Source organism: Puntigrus tetrazona, chromosome 20, assembly GCF_018831695.1.
Source record: "Puntigrus tetrazona isolate hp1 chromosome 20, ASM1883169v1, whole genome shotgun sequence".
NCBI classification, from domain to species: Eukaryota; Metazoa; Chordata; class Actinopteri; order Cypriniformes; family Cyprinidae; genus Puntigrus; species Puntigrus tetrazona.
The window spans coordinates 21,035,038-21,052,962 of NC_056718.1; the positions used below are offsets into that span (position 1 = coordinate 21,035,038).

Below are 17,925 nucleotides of genomic sequence, written 5' to 3' on the forward strand. Positions count from 1 at the left end.
TAAGGAGATAAAGTGAGATGAAACTGTGAATGACAGGCCGGTTTTATAAAATCCAGACAGATCGTGTGCTTAAAAATGTCTGCTGGCGGCCTGATGGGACGATTCAGGTATGGAATGATTGTGGTAGATAAAGAGGAATTAAAACTTGAGAAACAGCGCCGCCTGGTGTACACTCAAGGGTATGAATAAAAGATCAATTGCTCAACCATTTTTTTGCTCAAAACTTGTATTTATATTTATATTAAAGCTGAATTTTCAGTATCATTGCTCCAGTCTTCAGAGTCACGTGATCCTTCAGAAATCAATCTACATTTCACTCATAATCAGGGCTGAAAACAGTTGTGCTGCTTCATATTTTGTGGAAACTGAAATTCATTAAGGATTCTTTAATGAATAGAAAGTTCAAAAGAAAAACATTTATTTGCAAATTTAACCAACACTTTTGATCAATTTCAAGCATCCTTGCTATACAAAAATCCAATTAATTTGTCATAAAAACAGTAGTGTATGTTTATTTGCATATATCAGATTTTAATTTCACCAGTGTAGAATCAATTTAATTCACTTAAGAAATGATGTTGCAAATAATGACACTGAACTAATAGTCTTTTGAAAACTCATTCAGAAACTATGCAAAAATGAAAGTCTATGTTTGCAACAAAAGTCAATAGTTGCTTCAATCTCACCAAACCAAGGAGAAACGGCGTTTGGGAAAGCACACTATCCTTCAGGTCTGGCTGCTCAGGGTTACACTTAAAGGTTACTGAAAATGACATACTGAAGCATGACAATGTCTTACTAAAGGTTTTCTCTCACTGTATGTGAAAGTGGCATTTGTAGAGGAAGGTTTTGATTAACACTGAAGGGCAGAAGGTCACAGAGGTCAGGAATAAATGCCGCTGGCATCGGTTTTGCAGTTCAGGAACATCTGAAGGTCAAGCCCTTGCTAAAAGAAACTCAATGGAGGCAGAAAGACATGTTGACAAAAGCATTTCAGCTTAGTTCAGCATATTTATAAGTATTCTGAAACTGGTAGACCCTTATTTGCAGTCTTTTTTTTTATTTTGAATGGATAAATAAAATACATATAAAAGAAAAAAATCCCACAGCACTTTTGTTTATATTACTGCACTTTCAGTGTCTGTGTGATATAAAATTATAACCTAAAATAATTAGAGGCTCATCAACCTGGTTTTCACACTTCAAATTACTTCTACAATTAGATATTTCTCTCAAAAGAGCTAAATTGTGACCACTAGGAGGCAATAAACTTCCACCAAAATTCTGTAAAACTAAAACTACATTAAAAAAAATATTTATATATAAAATCTTTATTTCCATAATTTAAAAAACAATTAAAAAAGGTACGCAATAAAACATTAAAAGGAAAACTTAAAAAAGTAATGTATTTTACAAATATAAGCATTATAATTATATAGAAATAATGACATTATGATGTGCATTTTGCCTTATGATTTGAAAACCTGAAAATCATTTGTAAACTAATATTTATTGCATAATTTCGGTCATCCGATATAATGATTAGGCATTCATATCATTATATTAAAAATATTTAACTCCAAAAAGCTGTCTATAATTACATTACACATTCCTAAATCAAAACGAGTAGTGCAAGTATTTGTAGATAGATACATTGTTATGCTGTGAGCAGAAAGTTCTGCTTTATTTTCTGTGTGGGTTTGCCTTTCCATGTGAAGGTGGACACAGTTAATGAGTAAAATACTTTACGGCCACTTTCAGCAGCTTCTCGATGACTGATTCTCTCCGAGCCTCGTCTTCAGTCTCAACAAATCATGTCTGCATCTAATGCAATCAAAAGTGTGGCCACATCTTGGCAAATCCAGCGGAAATCCACATTCTCTCCATATATGTCATCCGAACGTTTGAATAATTGACACCTTAATGAGGCTAAATTAATTTGCCCCTAATGACCCTGTGCCTAACCAGAAGCGCACTTGACATGCTCCTCAAATTTACAGCACAGGAAATCTGTCAGCTTCGGCCGGTTTCGCCGGAACACAAGTGTTTGTGGGTTTTAGAGGGATTTCAGGTTTGATGAGATGGAAACAATGAAGGAGAGGCTCTTCAGCAAATGATGATGAATCCTGTGTTTTTAAAGCAGGCAGAGATCAGCACGTCAGGAGCCCAACTCTGTGGAAACATCTCGCTGCCGGGTTAAGATCTTTTGTATTATCGGCGCAAAATAAATAAATAAAAAAATCCATCGCATAAAGGATCATTCAGCCTAATCCTGTGTGTTTTATTCAAGTAGTGTTATGCTGATCTGAAACCACGCATATCCATTCAAGCACTCGGTACACAGCCTGTTTATTATTCAAATTAGTATCAGTATTATTGTTGTTCTTACTTTAATAGTTGAGGTTAAATGACTGAAACGCTAGTTTAGAGATATTCCTTCTTTAAGGCTTCTAAATAAACTATATTAATTTCGATTTATTTAGTAGACATGTTTAATCATAGTGACTTAGACTGGAATATCAGATTTAGACTAAAAAGAACTCAAACTGTAAATAGACATGATATTTATACTAAAATACTGTTTGTTTTTTAAAAGAAACCATACATGAAACTGATCAGTGACAGTAAAAACCTTCAGAATGTTAATAAAGATTTATATTTTAAATAAACACTGTTCTTCTGACTTCTCTATTCAAGTAATGATGCTGAAAATCTGATTTGGAATGACACAAATATAAATTAATAAATAAACTATTACTTTAAATAGGAATAAAGTAGTAGGAACAGTTCATTCTAAGAAGAAGACATTTTGGAGAATGTCGTTAACTAAACTGTTATTGATGCACTGACCTCAATAGTATGGTTACAGTGAATTGTTTGGTTACCTATTTTTCTATACTACTGTATTTTTCTTAAAAATAGGGGTAAGTATATAAATGGCCATTTTTATTTTTAGGTGAACTATTACTTTAATTCATGTAAAAACAAACAAACAGTAAGAGTGAGAGCAAGAGACGCTCGTCCAGGTTTAAGGTGAGCTAAAGCCTCTCAAAGACGCAGCTGTCCCTCATTTGAGATTCCCAGGCCTAAAAAGACACGGGTGCAGGTGTCCGGGGGCTCTTTCAGCTCTCAGAGCGCTCTGTGAAACCCGCCGCTACAGACCGAGACAAGATAAGAAACACGCTCATTGAGGGGGAGGGCTCATAAAGGGAGAGAGAGAATGAGTGGCACATGAAAAAGACGAGTGACGTGATGAATCAATGAAATGAGCCGCTGCACACAAAACAAAACATGCCTTCCACATTTACGCTCAACGAGATAGTCACACACTCGTACACACGCACGCACACACACGGATCCTGTGAGCACTTTAAATGAAGGCCTTTGAAAACAACTGCCAGCCTTGTTCAATAGTCGTAAAAATATAGCTGCCTAACTAGATAAATCTGATACTATGTAGTAACTACGACTTTTCCCCTTAATAAATTCTTAATGTGCTGCTTATGAGTAGTTCGCAAGCTAGTTGTTAAGTTTAGGTATTGGGTAGGATTAGGTATGTAGAATAAAGCATTAATGTGTGCTTATTTAGCACTAATAAAAAGCTAATATTGTAGTAATATGCATGTGTAACCCCCCTGGGTCCGCACCTCCACAACTCATCCTTGTGCCAAGTGGATCTCGAACCCAGGTCTCCAGCGTGACATTTTGACATTTTTGACATTAGGGTAGGGAGGTTTTACTTGAGGTTACACATGCTAATAAGCATCTATTAGGTGTTACTGTAAAAAAAAGTGTTAGCGAATCAAGCATTCTGGGTAGCTGCTAAAGTACTATGGCACAGCAGACAACACCTCCCTTCCCATCCTACTACCCCAATAGTTTTTATTTTTTAATTTATAATAGACTTTTTAATCAGAGTTTCTTTTCATCTAGAGTTTATAGCTGTGGTATCCAACATAATTAATACAGAGTGTTTTTTAATGTTTAAATATTCATCAGACAATAATTACACAATTTTGAAATAAATGCTACACACCCCTAGCATCCCAACTAAATTTTACGCCCTGGACTATGGCATTCTGGATGGTTGCTAGGTGGTTACTATGGCGTTCTTGATGGTTGCGAATATATTTCTTGTCCTTGTTAATGTTAGGGTTCATCCAAATGACTAACCCTAATAAGAGTAGAACCGGTAGCACCAGTAGCTAGAACCAGTTTAATTTATGATGAGAGAAAAAACTAGCTCAGAGCATAAATTAATATGTCTGATCGGTTTGGCCATAAAATACAGGATATATCTTCTATGTGGTGATTCATTTTGGAGAGACACCTCCAAACACTGTCCATCATCATACTGTATGTGTGGGCATCATCACCATGGCAACACTTCAGCTGGCAAATGGCATAAAGTACATAGATGAAGTACAGTCACACTGGCACAGCACTATGGAGCTGTTTAAAGCCAATAGAAGCTGCACAGTGGCCAACATTTCATGTACAATCTATTTTGCATTGCAAACACTTATCTGTTTCAGATCTTTAATGCTGGTCTGAAGAAACCAACAGAAAAAGACCTTTATTCTCCAAAAAGAAAGAATCGAAACTCAAGGTTCTTGGTTAAAAGAGACCTCTTGGCTGAAGTCCATACATATATTTTTATGTTTATGAGTGTTTTAGCCACCTTTAGCTCTCTTTTTTTATACATAAATCAGTCACTAAAAGTTTATTGTTGATTGTAGGCAACTCCCATCTGTTGCATGCAAGCTGACCGAACTGAAGCTATTCTTCTTAATTATAAATACAACAAGACATGATACTCTAATAAAGACAAACTAGCACTTCCACCTGACAACAAGACAACTAAACAGCTTGCTGTCTGAGCGGGAATGCTGGCCTGGGTTACACTAATAGACGTTTAGTTAAACCCTCTTTTATTGGTCCTGACCTTCCAAGGTTCCTCTCAACAAAAAGGAAACTCTTCACGATTCAGTCATGACCTCAGCAGAGGAGCAACTGGTGATTGGCTGAAACAGACGAAGTGTTGAAGAATTAGGTAAAATGTATCTGTGAAAAATGACTAAAAGTTATTTTAAGGTATATTTCAGGTATGATACAACTTTAGCGCTATCCGAGATGAATGTGTTCCTTTCCAAAGCCTTTTGCCAGCTAACAAATGTTTTTAAAATGTCATTTTATTTCTGTAATGGGGTTTGTTTGTTTGTTTAATATACCAAGATTGTTGTTAGTATATAAATGTATCCTATATATGTATATTTCTTTGTGTGAATGTTAGGGGAAAATTCCATTCCACATCATTTTGAAAACATGTCATGTGAATGTTCTCTCAATGTTTAGAACACCCTTTTTATATTTAAACACTGCTTTCCTATGTTAAAAAGAACATTAGAGGGATATTTTATGTTCATAATTTTTAAAACAGTTTTGTAAACTTTTTATTTATTTATATATTTTTTTCAATGTACACAGAATGTCTGTTCTTGGGTAAGTGAACGCTACAGGAACATCCCAGTCTAATCATTTTGAAAACATTGAGAATGTTATATTTGAATGTTCTATTAAGTTTAAACAATGTTTAAAGTTTAATGTTTTTATTTCTTGTTTATGCAAACTTAAGAAAATAACATTTTCAGCATCATGAATATATCTCAATATTTTATGAAATGTTTTAACCATTAATGTTTCTTTTTTGGTTGTGTGAATGTCACACAACCAGGAACATTTCATTCTGCCATGCTGAAAATGCTGTGAGAATGTTCTGTTGCTATTACTAAAAAACATTGAACATATTTCTGAACAAGTTCTGAAAATGTTCCCTGATTTGGTCCATCTATTGATTACGTTCTGAAAAAAAATGGTTAAAAAGAAAAAGTCAATTGTTAGTGAAATGTTGTCAAATTGGTAAATTAGCATCATATGGATTTGCTGCTGCTACACTACAAAAACAAGGACGTTCTAATTTCCTTGCAACATTACAGAAATTTAAATAAAATATTAATTATGAGAACATTCCATAAACACTATTTTTAGGAAGTTTTTACATTTACATGACCTTTAAATATGTTGTGGACATGCTGCGCACTACTGGACAAACATGTGCACACACACACACACACACACAGAGCACTAGAGATGCATTTACGGTTGTGTGGAAAAGAGCAAAACCTATAAGTGGCCATTAAAATAAGCTGTAGCATCACTTACACCTGAACACTTACAGGACACAACAGTGAAGCTCTCTCTCTCACACACACACACACACTCGCTGTCCATCTATCCATCCAGTTCTCTCACACACACACACACCTCTTATTCTGTGTGTATCTCTCTTCATGTGTCAGTTTTTTTAGGCTTTATAATAGTATGGTTGCTGTCACTTATTATCGGAAAATTATGGCACCAGATTTTCTGTTTCATATTTGCGAGCTGGGCATCATTACTCTGTACTGTACCGTAAGCATGTCTGCTGACTTTTTTTGTTTCTTTTCATAGACAGCTGTTGGTGGCCTGAATATCAGAGACTTGACGATAAAACCACAGGCTAAATAAGTAAAGAAGTAAATAATTATATTATATTATATTACAAACTTGTACTCACAAGGGAAAATGACATCATATAATGTCACATCATATAATAAATATACTGTATTTAAAGTTAAAAGAAACTCATGCAAACTAAAAATTAAGAACATTAATTATCCACTTCTGGATTTTCTTCCATTCACAAATTGATCTGCAATCCATATGAATATAATTCTTATTTTCAGGACAACATACACAGAAAGTCATTATGTATGTTTCATTTACGAGGAGAGATACCTGCCAGACTGCAGACATTTTTAGTAAGAGCTCTTGCCAGTTGTACCTAAAGAACTACTTCCCTAATTAGTAAAGCACACACACATCTTGCAGTATTGATTTTCAAAAAGAGTGATTTGCAAACTGCCTGTTAATGGTACAGGAGCCAACAGCCGTGTAAGAGTACACACAGCTCCATTATAGGAGGAGTGGGAAACATGTTTTGCTTATACTAGTTTCAGTAATGATCTACTAAAAGGAATAAAAAGCTCTGGGCACAAGAAACTATACTGGGCTGAGCGCTGCCGACATTGTGACTGGAAACAATCGCAAGAAAATGCACCACAGAAAACAAAATGACTGAAGATGAATTCTGAAAACACAAGATCAATACCGGATTTCATTTCAGAAGGCAGTATCCTCTCTTGGATGGATGGAAGGAAGGAAGGAAATATATACTTTTTTTATAATTAATGTTTAACAAATTTTCTAAATGTAATTGAGTTCTTAATTTACCTGTTCTTTGGACAGAACGTATGATTTAACTTTTGCCCTTTTGAGTCTTCATGATAATTTTCTGTATTCAGTTATAATACAGAAAGATTGGTACTTTATATGTTGAAAAATTGTTTTCTCTGGTTTTTGTCAAGTTTGTATCATTTCTTTGTATTTGCAATTTCTTTGTAATTTCTAAGGTCTATAGTTCCATTTGTTTTCTATTTAATTTAATTTTCATTAGTTGTTTTTGTTGTTTTTATTAGTTTGTTGTAATATTTATATATTTTTATTTATTCAAGCCTATTTAGCTGTAGTTATTTTAGCTATTAAATATTAAAAAGAGAGAAATGTTGGCTTGGCAACTAGTTGAAATAAAAAGATTTTTAGTTATAATTTGTTTTATCCCAAGTAATGTTTTTAAGGCTTTAGTTTTAGTGAAGTATAATAACACTGACAATAAATATGAAGAGTGGCATCTTCAGTGTTAATTAAATTGGCTTTTAATAAGGCCAAATGTAAACTAGAGCAATGCATCATTAAACAGAAAAACGTCCTTTAAATGTCGGTCTCTCCCACAGCTGGTTCCTTTCAATGGTCTTACGGATGAGCTCAACGCCACCCCCTCAGCACCTGCCCTCCATTACTGTCCATCTTCAAACATATGTTTTCACATGCAGGCCTGCGCCACACAATAACCCCAGCACACGGGGGCTCCGGGGTGAAGGTATCTATCTCTAATGAGCCCAGTGTCTTGTTAAAGGGGCAGCTCTGGGTTTGTGGAAGAAGGCCAATAGGAAACAGACTAATGCTGCGGGGCTAAATGGAAATCCCTCGAGCCGAAGGATACAAAGACTCCTCTTCGGGTGCCTTTGCGCTTTTGTTTGGGTTTGTTTACCCTGTCTGCCAGCCGGGGATTGTTGGTGGTCCGGCCCGTCACGGCCCCCCAAGGGCAGTTTTACACTCACACACACGGTTTAGAGAGATCTATTGTGATAAATGAGAGGACACACACTCTGGGGCTGGGGTGAGAGGAGCTGTCCACAAGCATTCACAGGTATTTGGGTTTGGTGTCACGAGGTTTGGGTTTGGTGCGTTAATGAAAAGTGACAAAGTGCTGTGTTGGCAATAACTTAATATCAACCTTTCACTGATCGTCCCCTCTAGTAAAACTTCAAACAATAACACAGGAGCACAAATAACATTTTAACATTTAGCCATTCACTGATACCCTCAAAACATAGTTGCAAATCCCATTACTTGCATTTGAAGGACACAAAAAAAAATTTTTTAGGAACATTTAAGCCCATACAACATTGCAACTATCCAATAAATGTACAATATTTGTCATTTAAAGATCATCTTCCCCCAAGCTAACGCTTGTGTCTAACTTAGAGAGTTTATCCATAAATAAAAAAAAGAAATGTTACAAACCTCTGTGCATTTCTTATGTTGTAAGAACACAAATGAAGATATCCAAGACTTCTGATATGTTCTTCAATATATCCTTGTGTTCTAAAGAGAAAATTAAATGCAAAGTCATGCAACTTTCAGTTTGCTGCTTGAACTATCCTTTTAACGTAACTTTATCTTACAGTATTCTCCTCAGACTGCTGCATTAAACACACGACTATACTTTCTAACCTAACATCATTAAAGAGAGAACAATCCAGCCCTACCTTATGATAAAATACAACTATTTTCTGAATTTCAATAAATGTCGAGCTGCTTGACAGTCACATTGGTGAAAAAACAGAGAAGTGAGTAAACTCCAAAACATCTCAGAAAAAAAAACATCTACCTCTGAAGGTCTACCGCTAAACTTAACCATCAAAGCAGATAACTGTTAGGAAGAAAAATATAAATCCTATTGAGCTAAATTGAACCAAGCACTGCAATTATAGTCATCTTACTCTCTGCAAACGCTAGCAATACTTGTAATGACGTCAGTCTCTTCTATGTGCAACAAAACAAAAATCACCATGGTGATACAATCTTCCAACCCAGAAAATGCTCATGTGTGCCATTTTCAGACAGATAGAGATATTTTCTCAGTGAGATAGCTTGATAGATTATACAACGGTGATTTGTGTTTACCCCTGTCTTAACTGCCAATTTGATTGTCATGAAGCTTTTCCATTTTCAAAGTCATTTTTGATGATATATAATATAATATATAAAAAGAAAGAAAGTAGCAAACTCTGCAAGCTATTTTCTCCTCACTCTTTACTTTTCCAAACCATTTTCTCAGTAGTCTTCCATGAGCTGGTGTGGTTGGTGATTTTAGCGCATGTATAAAGTCAATTCTTAAATTTGCACAGGTCTCAACACTACCTACTGATTATCACTGCATATCCTTTGTCTGATGCTTTTATCCAAAGTGACTTTTCTTGCACACAATAAGTTTCAAGTTGGATTTTTAGGAGTGTTTTGGAAGTACTGAGCAGTAAAACCAATCTAATTTTCCTACTTAAAGAAAAAGATTTCCATGGTGTAAAATTGTGTTATAGATGCCATTCATTATTGCAACAAAAATGCAGACAACAAAATGTTTGCCTTGCATAAATATGATCCAAACATGCTTAAAATGTTTTCATTTGTACTGTGCCTTTTTTTACTGCACCCATTTTGGTCACTATATTTTTTTCTTTACTGAACAGAGAACATAAAAGAGCCCACTGTTGGTCCTTATTGAGAACAGACAGACAGAACTTGACCCATATGATAGAGAGCACGCAGGCAAGAGCGTTAAACACTTTAGAGGATTTCTGAACAGCTCCATTAGCCCCAGCCTGATGGATCGGGCTCCATCTCGCATGCATACCACTGTAATGAGGTCTACCTGTGCTACTGTGTCCCATAAATGGATCATTTGCTTGCTGAATACATTTCATGCCAGTCCGAGAATTAAGAACATGCACAATACAAAAGAAAAGATGGAGATCTATTATACAATCAGATCTATTATTCATTATTATTCATAGAGATGCTGCTGTAATTGAGTTACTTTGCCTTGTTTTGTAAAATAATAAGCTATTTAGAGCTGTGAAAAAAGCTGTGTACAGTATATAACATGGTTTGAACTGTGCCATTTTGTTAGCTTTACCCTGCACTGATCTTGTTATTCTGAACATGATATAGTCAATGTTCCTACTTAATCATTTAAATTAGCAAAGACATATTAAAAAAAGGACATTTTAAGGTTTATTTTAACTTTAAAATCCACAGAAATACGAAGCATCACGAAGGTTGTCAACATTGATTTCTAAAGGACACCGAAGACTGGAGAAATGATAAATTCAGCTTTGAACACAAATTATATTTCACTAAGAAAACAGTTAAATAAATAGCTTTTAAAAATACTATTTTAATACTGATCCAATAAATACAGCCACAGCATATAGACATGAGAATTCTGTCATCATGTAGAATATGTTTTGAAAGATGTTTCCACTGTAACATTGGACCCCACTGACCTGAATTGTTTGGACAATAAAGAGAGAAGAACCTAATGCATAGCTATGGAATGAGGTTGAGAAAAAAAAACATTATGGATGATGGACTCATTTTTTCGAGTGATGCAGTGTTACATTTCTTCAAAGAAACTCATCTACATTTCAGCACATTTCCTTTTTCATTCCTTCAAAGGAACTTGAGACCTCAAAAACAAGTTGCTGAAAAGAACAGAACATACAGCATAAGACATGCAGATAAACACACTTGACATTGGACATTAATAAGTGTGGCTTCAGTGTCCATTTTTTTTAAAGGCAAGAGCATGTTCTTTTCAGCTGTCCATCAAATCTGCAATCATCCATAGAGAGAATTATGACCATGAAATGAAACGCACAGATTCGCCCACCTCTGATAGTATTTATATGCACTTATCTTCCCCTCAAGAATACTTCTCAAACATATTATGATTGCATTAATTTAAGGCAAAACAATGTGATGGCACTTGAGTTCAAACCAGCAACCAGCAAAAAAGCTGCCCGTCATCAGCCAACAAATAAGCTTGTTTCATAAATAATAAATTGTCTCAATTTTTGACCTTCAGTGTTGCATATTTTCATTTTTTTGCAGAAATGTCATCAATTTGAAACATGCAACTTATTGTAATGTTATCCGATTATAATGATAATAAAAACATTTAGCTTTTGCACACAACCACAGCAGCATTATTTTCGCCCGCATTCATCAAGCTCAAATGGTCTTAATAATAGCCTATAATATTCTAAACCAAAATCTAGGCAGCCGCCAATGTGTGATAGACTGAAGAACTATGTGGTGTATGTGGTGCATGTGGCGTTTGTATGAAAGTATTTTACCAAGAAAACCAAATATGGTAAACAATGAATAAGAAACGCTAAGCACACAAGGTCAACTCTTTAGCTTTAGTTGAAGAGGTAAGAATGCTCTGGATGTGACCTCTGTTGCTGAAGGTCAGCAGGTAGAGGCACAAGACACCAGGATGACTGAAGGCCAGAGGCATTATTACAGCACTAGAGCTCAGCTGGACGAGATCACAGCCATCTATTCCTTTCAATAGTGTAAAACGACATAATGGTTATAAATGTAAAGAGGAGAAACTCCTTTAAAATATTTACTCTGAAATGACAGCCGTTGAGTGTGTGACCCACATCTCTTCACACTTCAAATGACAGAGCTTGACCCAACCATAACTCAGAATCTCATTAGCGTGAGTAGACACAGTATCCTGGATCCTGGATCCTTGAAAAAAATTCTCAGTTTAGGCCTTCAGACTCTAGAAATAAAATCGTACAAAGCAAGGCAGACTTCTTTTTAACAGCCCATAAACATTTTAACAGGTTACAGCTACCCAGCAATGTTATATTAGCGAGTTCTGGGTGATCATTTGAGTCTCCAGCAAAAAAAATCTTACACAACCAACATACACTCAATTTTTATCCATTTCCCAAAATATGCTGAAGCCATAATGACTAAAACGATGTTTTAGTTCTGTGTTACGGTTGAAATGAGCTGAAGTAGTCTATAGATGCATGACAAACGGCCTCTGAAAATGTTTGACTCCCTCTTGTGCTGGAGGCTAACGGGAAAATGTGTTTATTATTAAAATCGTGTACGGCGGATCCTCACCCTTGGCATCTCTATGCTAATGTGCAGGTAAGAGCCCTTGTGCTTTTGTGTTACTGGGCACAACAGGCCGCCTGCCAATGTGGTGTCTTGCTTTTAACTGAGTGCTTTCAATTCTCATCAATTTAGCCCAATTAAAGCGCTCTGCCTGCACGAAGAGCATTTTAGAGCCACGTTACAAACCCACTCTTTTCAATTAAGCTCAGAGATAAAGATCCTGGTTTCACTGATGCATTGAAATGCACTGCGCCTACTTTCTGTTCAATACCTTACTGCGAGGTCGGCACCTAAAAATGAAGCAGAATTCAACGTTTTAGGCTTAACTATGAATGCGGCAGTACTACTGTGCACTTGAAAAACATCACTACATTATGCACCACTGGCTAAAGACAATGAACATAATCATAACATAAATAACCACTTTTAGGAACTCGGATGAAAGTTTTGAATATCACATCTATGAAATCATTATCTATATAGTGTACTACTAATCATTCACTACCAGTAGGAAAAATAACTCATTTACACTCTCTTCAAAGAAAACTAGACCGAAAATATAGAAGACTGACACATTTTTTATCCAATCAAATGGTAACTAGCTGTCTGCAAAAAAAATTAAATAAATTTTACACTGGTGCATTTTCGTTTTAAAATGCATAACTTTTGCTATCGTTTACATTACTCCAGCATACTCTTACATACCCAGTTTTAGTTTGAAAACCCCAGGGTTGCATTTCAGTGTAAATGGAGCAAAAAAACGGCTGAATGAAATTTAGCCTTATTAAATGAACTATTATTTATACGTTTTCTTACTTCTGGGGCCTGAAATGGAGGAATTTTGGTTTTGATAAATGTGTTTTTGTGCTGGCTGTTTATGCCTGTCATGGATAAATAGAAATAAATAGAAAACCGCCAGTAGGTGGCAGTAAGTACATCTTGTAATAAATAATGTATTGAATCACTTTTTCAAAATGGCTGATTCGATTAGAAACTAAAAAAGGTCATTTGAATCACTGTCTCACTCGATTCATTCAAAAACTGATTAATTCAATAAACAAAACACTTTGTTGCTTTGCAATAAAATGAATAGCACGTTGTGCTCAAGCACATATTCAGAAAAGTATATTGTTTGTGCAATAAATATAAAAAACGCATTTTAATAGGCTTCATTGCGCAGTGAATGCTTTTGGACTTTGAAGACGCGGTTTTGTTTGTTGCAAAGTCAGTAACATACTTGATAATGTCAGTTCTCATATCATCTACACACATACAATACAATAACATAATGTCAGAGGATTATATTTAAATTCTAATCAAGAAAAAGTCATACCTTATATTGTCCTCGTTGGATCGTTGGAAGATGGGCGTTGCTAGCGAAATGGAGGCAGCTTTGCAGCTTTTGGAGAGTATACTGTTTTCAATGACATTCCTTCTGGTGTATCGTTTCTTTTGCAAGGTACCACATTCCCATGGCCATGTGCTAACTCTCTGTCTTTAACTGACACAATGATCGGGAAAGTGTGCTTCCCTGTAGGCCGACAAAGAAAAAAACATAAAATCAGAGCTCTCTTCCAGAAAGAGATAGCAACAATTCTTTATGTAATTCCATATTGGAATAATACTGTAGAGAATATACCTTGGGAGAAAGTATGGACTATTCATTCAGTCTTATTTTGTGAGTGACTTTTACTTTTGTATGATGCTTCCTTTGGATTGTATGACTACTCAAAAAGAAATATAGGAAAATATTACATATACGTTTTCTGTTAGCTAACTTTCATAGCCATAAACAAAAGTTTACTGTCTCTAAACCTCTGTTTTCTTTGTTTAAAGTTGATTTGGACAAATATGTGGAAACTGTCCATAATTCTAATGTGAAAACAGTATCTCTGTATTCATCCTTTGTGTCTTAAGATGTACATTTATTGTTTTGTGTTTTTGTTGTTGTTGTTGTTGTTGTTTGTTAACCCTGGCAAATGTTAATGTATATTCTTTTATTAGTGGTAGTATTATTTTTGTGTTTATGTATAATTGTATACATGTTGTAATGTTTGCACTGTTCAATAAAAAAAAAAATAATAATAATAATAATTTGAATGCTCAACTGTGGAGGATTAATCTCCACCGGAAATATCACGTGAATATTTTTTTTTTTTATCGAGGAGCCTAAGGACTACGAGAACAAGGACATAGCCACGCCCTGGCGCCATCGCTCGTGACCGGAAAAGGAGTTATTTTGAGGGGGAGCTTTACGTTTTTGATGAAAGATTATAAAGGCACGTGAATAAAAAAAATTAAGTGCATTGATAAGTTGTTTATATAATAAACCCTACGTTATTTCACTTAAAAATAAGACTTCGTGACTCCTGATTTCATACCGAGATGCGTTCCACTTCTTCACCGGCATCGGTGTTCCTATGGCGCCTTAGCCGTCTGATGCCTTTTCTTTTAAAAATAAGTTCTCGTATGCAGGTAAAATAAAACCGACTTTAAAAACAAATTTTGTGTTTCCGCTCAGCACACCTTGGAACTTCATTAAATACGGGCAGTAACACCGCGTGCCATTGTTTAATTCGCGCGCTTAATTTACAGCCAATCAAGTTTGTAAAAAAAAAAAAAAAAAAAAACGCTTAAAATACATGGTTTTGATTGGTCAATCTTTTCTTTTTACGTGACTTCCCTTTATGTATTAATTTATCTATTATAGGTATGTATTTGTGTATTTATTCCGTTTTTTGTACATGTTAATTCTGATTCGTAGTGGTATAATAGATAGTGAAAGCGTTTACATTATGTTCTAGGAACTTAGCTGCTGCACAACATATAATTTAGCCTAACATTTAGAAAAGTTTGCAGATATGTATTAGAGCAATTCAGCAAAACATTGTCTCTTGCCAAATTCACAGAAGCCAAAATAAGGTTATATGGCTGTTCATTTGGGCCATGTTACTTGTCCTTTTGGCTTTAATGAACACATCCTTATTGACTTTAATAATGCTGTATCCTTATTTTTTTTATATCAACGCAGATCAGAACAGAGGTCATTTTCTGTTCTGAATCTACCTCATTTAAGAGTTTGCGTACTACTGAGGTTTGGAGTCAAGGGCAATTAGCCTACGCTGTTGCAATTTATTGACTTGCATCCGTACTCCACTAAACCCACTTTTGTCCATCAGAATTACATCAACAACAAAAAAATCCCTCAAAATTACGATCAGAATAGGGTGTTTTAATTGGTGTAGGTCAAAATGACCGCTTTTATAGGCCTATATAAAAAAATCTCCTTTAACCTGGCTATTAAGCCAATATGTTGCTGTTATTTAGTATGTTTTTCCTTTACTGCTCTTTCGTGCTTCTGGGGAAAGTTACAGTTGTGATGCTTTGGCTTTTTGGCAATTGGGTGATCTTCAGTCAATCAGTCAATCATCTTTTATTTATGTAGCGCTTTTGACAATACAGATTGTGTTAAAGCATTAGACAGTATCAAATTACAGAAAAGAGTGTCAGTAATGTATAACGGCAAGATTGAACACTCAATTAATAACGTCATTGTCTAAATCAGCTTAGTTTCAATGGGATCTTTGTAATCAAACTTATGATAATTGCTAGAAATTAAGTAAGACAGCGGCAAGAAACCAAAACTACTTCTGTGAAAGAATGGACAAAAAAAAAAACCTTGGGAGAAACCAGATCTTCTCCACAAGTCCTTTTTGCAAGTTCCTATTTCAGTCAATAATTTAACTTACTTATATTGTAGCCTACTAATTCAAATCCCTGCTAGAACATGCTAATTGGGATGGTATATGAATGAATGTCAGTCGTGTTGGGCAGGATTGTTTTTCGTTATGTTTTTTTTTTTTTTTTTTTTTTTTTTTACAAAAACATCTTGAGTGGTTTCTTTTCTAAGGCATTCAGAACCAGGCCCATGGTTCAAGGCCCGCTCTCAGCCTTGGGTGCATAAAATGATCCTTTGTAGCATGTGAATTGAGAATGAGCTTTTTATGTGTTCGCATTCCAACTTGTAAATGCACAAAAGGGAAAGAAGAGGATAGCTGAGAAATAACAAGTCATTCTTACTCACTGAATCTCTGAGTATGTTTTTAGTGCAGTCTTTACCAGTTACAAGTGGTTGTAAATAACATCTCATTTTTACAGCGAAATCAAATATGAAATTACATTTTACATGGTAATTTATCGCTCTTTAGATTTTTCCCGGGTATTAAAATAGGATGCTTGTTGAATTGCCTTTTTTAAATAATGTAATAACCCTTATTCTGAAGCTGAGATGCTCATTCGTGAAACTGCTTCTGCATGTATGCTCATTTGTAAGGAAGCTTATTATGTGTTCGCCCAGTTCATTAAGTAATTGGTCTGTGGTTGTTTATGTAAGTGTTAAGGTTGTCCATTCAGGAGCCTTTGAGAGATGTATTGTTGTCAGGTTTCATGTTGTGAATCCAGAATGAGACGTGCAGGTGAATCATCATTGGTCAAACCCGCTACTCCACTGAAAGGCCAAAACACTTTGGCCTGCCCTGAATAATAATAATAATGGGAATAATGCCAATAAACCATGAGGAATAATTAATCGGCTTTCCATTTTCCATTGACATCATTTATTTCGTTGCATTGGTATAAATGAATAAAGAGTAATTTGAATCTTCACCATAATTAAAATAATGCACTGTTAAACAAGTTGTACATCCGAATGTGGCACATTCAGTGAGTTAAATGACTTAATCGATTCATTTAATTGAATTCAGAAAAGATTCTGTTCAGTTTCTTATATATATATATATATATATATATATATATATATATATATATATATATATATATATATATATATATATATATATATCTTGTATTTACGTTTTGCTGCTTTAAATGCACTTGGTTAAATATCAGATGCACGCAAGTTTGTTAAGTCTTTGAAAATGGCAAAGCAAAATGCATTAGATATAAACAGACCTAAACATTAAAAAAGCTAGAATGTGTACAGTTCATTAGTGAGTTATTAGCATTAGTTAACATTTTAAATGGGACATCAAGAAAAGTGTTGTCCAGCAGAGAATGCTGTTCTTTAAGGTGTAATATTTTTGGCTCTCCAAAATGACATACTAAACTGCACAACTACATCTTGAGTCAGAACTGTGAACATGCAATTTTTACTGATCTGATGATATATTTCAATGTGTTTTGTGTGCATTTCCTCAAATAGTTACATTTATCATTTTATTTTACAATACTTACTTATTGTACTTAATCCATTAATTTATGTAATTGTACTTGTGAGCGGTTTCAACTGTTTGCTCTTTTTATTTTTAATGACGGAACATCTTTATCTTGATTCATTAGAGCTCTGTAGCAAATGATGAGTCAGTACAAGCCCTAATAAAAATATTTAGAGGCTCAAGAAGAGCAGAAAAAAGGCATCTGAAGTGCTACAATCCACCAAAAGGTTACATTGATGTTTTATTTTACAGTGCTTATTTACTATTT

General features: G+C 34.9%; 1 long non-coding RNA gene across 1 annotated transcript; it reads right to left on the reverse strand.

Moving 5' to 3' along the window:
* Positions 1–10,787: 10,787 nt before the first annotated feature.
* Positions 10,788–14,939, reverse strand: LOC122325251. Its single transcript, XR_006247273.1, has 3 exons — positions 14,805–14,939; positions 13,757–13,954; positions 10,788–12,713 (listed from the first exon to the last, which is right to left on the reverse strand). It is a non-coding gene; the product is annotated as an uncharacterized LOC122325251 (long non-coding RNA).
* Between the last annotated feature and the right edge of the window lie 2,986 nt (positions 14,940–17,925).